Here is a 4069-nt window from a genome sequence, read left to right on the forward strand (position 1 = left end):
AGATATATATATATATATATATATATATATATATATATATAAAGATATTAAATAACATCATTACTTGTGGATACTCTCATTGTCAAAATCCACACGTATCCAGACATATTTGTGGAGTTCAGCTCTTTGTCATGTAAGGGAAACAGGTCAATAATTTAGCTCAAAGGGAAAAATTTAAGATTTTAAAGGGGACTCCACCATTAATATGTAAGGGAATTAGGACAGAATCACTGTTTTACAGCTGATCACTGAGACGGCCAGCGAGTCAGTGAACGAGCCGTATGACATCAATTCTGCAATGGATATTTATATCCAAAATATAGTGAAAACACTATTAATTAGCACATGTAACAAGATCGCCAGATTAAGACATTAACTTGTTAGCACAAAACCCAAGATACTTCTCTTTTCAATATAAATAAGGCTTTATTGGATAAATAACACATGAACACACGCATTCACACAAGTTTTCAGAAAGAGAGAGAGTGAGGAAATAGTTTAAGAGAATGAAAATGTGAAATCCCAAGTTTACAGCAATATATCCTACAGTCAGTTCGAAAGTTTTAAGTCAGCAATTGTTTAGTCTCCCACTACTATAACCCTCACCCCCAACAAACCCCACCTACATCCTGCAAGTAATAGATCTGTGCACCTTAACTGTGGGTGTGCAAAAGGGGCATGACAACAATTCTATCTTTGTAAGGAAGGAGCAAACACTTGTGACAGACCTGTGATGCTTTGGCAACCTTGAATGCTCCAGTAGGTTGAGAGACAATATTCAGTATACTCTGAGAAAATCTGAGGTCATTGGATAGCTGTAGAAATTTTCCATCTGTGTGAAAACTTTAAACACCACATATATTACATCCACAGACTGAATTATGTTATGGATGACACAAATGTCTTTGTCTATAGCAACATTATCCCCTGTGGAAACTTTCATTGACCACTGTTCAGTCTGCAGCTGCCTGTACTGTGCTGTAGCTTGAAGGCCGTCAGGAACAGGTCCAACATAATGTTGCATTCTTAAAGCTTTAAAGGGTGACTCAACATTACTGATTTCTTCAACCTCTGATAGCCTTCTTATTATCTGCGCAAGAGGAAATTCTGGCTTTCTCACAAACTACTTCAGTGTATGGAGGTAATTTTCATAAGGTAAAGCTGAGATGGAGTCTAAAGAACCATGCAGCTGGGCATCAGCTGACAGGTGGACCAGGGAATGCACATTATACACTAATGCATCTTTTCCATAAAGCTCCCCGACATTACTTACAAATGTTGTGAGCAGCCTGTTAGCATAGCTGTTAAACAAAGAATACTGCTGTGGACTGACAAGGATGCTAATACCAGTATACAATAACAAAGTTATTATATAAAGTGCTATCTAAATATGGTGCCAGAGCAACAGAGCCAGTATACAACAGAAACTTAGTTCTGTGGCTTTCCAGCGGTCTAGCTCTCTGAGAGATCTGGGCTTCCTTGCAAACTCAACTGGTTTGTATGCATGCATGTGAATCAAACTTTGAGAAATCTTATCAACAAAACTGGAGGACAAGCTAAATTTCAAAGGACCCCTTAGCCAGGCATTTAACAATCTACGTGTGACACCTAAACATGCAAGGTGCATGTACTCTAAAGGGAATCTAGTCACCATCCCCACAGCTACAACAGAAAAACCATGTGGTCCATCATGATGATGCTCCTCATCAACTCTGTCTGAAAATGATGAATCAGTCCGTAACTCAAAATCATTTCTGGGGTATGTCATTCTGTTATTAAAATAGACACCTGGCTGGCAACACTTATCACATCCGTGATATCCATTGTGACCCTTTGTGTTTTTTTACAAAAGCTCTAGCAGGGTATCACATACAACAGAATCTAGTACAATTAACAATTTTTTTCCTCTAAAATTGAATCCATCCTGCATCTGCTTTAATTCATGGGTAAAGTCCCTCAAAAATTCATCAGGGGCTGATGGTTTTTTTTGTACCACTGAAAAGCCCAATGACAACAGGTTCTTTCATTGGGACACTCAACAAAAGTCCTAAAATGGGCCATAACTGCAAACTTGAACTCTTAAACAATGGCAAGCCATCAATATTTATCTGTAATCTCAAAGTAAATCCATCTGCAACATTTTCAATGAGCTGGGTTAGGATGTTATGCAAAGCTGTCAGGACACCTCTGTAATAATACAAACCACCACATTTTTGCTGGATTTTATAGTCAGTTTTTGTTTTAAGGATGCTTCGAGCATCCTTGGGCAGTTCTGGGTGGTTCAATCTCAACAAACTAAGGAGGGCTGTGAGGGCTACTAAAGAAACACCAAACTGTACAGCCCAATTGGCCAAACTTTCAACCAGGCTGACTGGCTCATCTGCCTGCTCAGATTCTGATTCAGAGTCGGGCTTTCAGTCACTTCATCATACACACCATCATCAGTGCACTCAGGAAAAGACTTGTCTAAATTGTCATCTATCTGAGGGAGTCTTGAGTCATTGCTGCATTGTGTGTCATTGATAATGGAATATACATCTTTGTGAGTCGGTTCTGGTCCTAACAGACAGTCGTTTTTCGAGGGAAATGCGAGCCCTCCTTCTGACTCCAGAGCTTGTTAAAGGTGGCTCCCTCCTTTTCATCTCCTCTACAAAAAGAGTAATTGTGAAAAAAAGTGTTATTTGGTGATATTTTGTTCACAAACAGCAAAATAATTCAACTGTAACTGTCTCTAAAAAGTACAATATAACGTGGAGGCAAACAACACTATGTGCCCTGTAAAATAAAAGCCTAGCTAAAGTTGCACACACAACTAAGGTGCCAAAAAATATAAGAAAGCCATGCAATGTTCTTTCACTTTTAAGCAAGCCCTCAAGTTTTAATTGATGCTATATTGTAATACAATGCGTGAAAGAACCAGAGAAGCACTACGACTGATAGCTGAACTTACTGCAGTTTACAGACAGACAAAATGTATACTAAATACGTTAATCCTGATTCAAAGGTATTTAAATAAGAGGGAGTGATCAGAGGGAAATATTATATTAACATTATTTATACAAAAATTATATGTAAAGTGTTTTAAAATGCAATTTATCCTCGTGTTTACAAAAAAGACAGTCATTACTCCAGTCTTCAGTGTCACATCATCTTTCAGAAACCGTTCCAATTGCTTCTAAATAAATATTTCTGATTATTATCATTACTGAAAACAGCTTTTACTGCTTAACAATTTTGTGGAAACAAAGCTACTACTCAAATATTTTTGGCATTTTTTAGAAGAGAGAGAGCGAGAGAGAAATTACATTTTTTTAAGGATGCATTATATGTATCAAAAATGACAGTGAAGACTTCATAAAGTAAAAAAAAAGGTTTCTAAACGCTCTAATAAATGTAATTAATACATTTAATAAATTGTAGCGTCTGCGTAGGATCATGCTGGAGTGTTGGACTGTTTATGGCTTAAAAGACCCTTTTAGCCTTTTGACATTTGCATATAAATTACAGTTCTGGTCAGAGATGTTACTTGTATAGGGGTTGTAAATTGCCAAATGGTTCTTCGCCGTCAAAAAGATTAGAACCAGCCCCCACGAGAATCCTGGAATCTTCTGATCAAAAACATTCCACAAAGAGCTGTGAATGGGCAAACGAACACACACACACCCAAACTAACACACACACACACACACATACAGACATTTCTTTATTTTAGACTATAATTAATCAGTTATAATTGTATCTGGTATATGCATGTGGTGTGTACACTCCGAAAAGAAAAAATGCTGACTTCTCACCGTGAATGAAAACAAAAAAATATCAGACCGTTAAGCAATAAGATACTTGGCAAAGTCTATGTTGCACTCTACCATTACAATTTAAAACTAGTTAGAGTTTTTCACAAGTTAAATAAAAGAAAAAAGACCCTCTCATCTTACGTTGTTTTCCGTCAGTTCATCTGATGAAAACATTCTATCTGTTTTAACATTAGACCAACATTTTTAACTTTAAAAATAGGATAACCTACAGACTTTTTTACACCACACAGAGAGGAGCTTACAAGGCCCTCCCC

This window comes from Sinocyclocheilus grahami, unplaced genomic scaffold, assembly GCF_001515645.1.
Source record: "Sinocyclocheilus grahami isolate Dianchi unplaced genomic scaffold, SAMN03320097.WGS_v1.1 scaffold3122.1, whole genome shotgun sequence".
In the NCBI taxonomy this organism is placed as follows: Eukaryota; Metazoa; Chordata; class Actinopteri; order Cypriniformes; family Cyprinidae; genus Sinocyclocheilus; species Sinocyclocheilus grahami.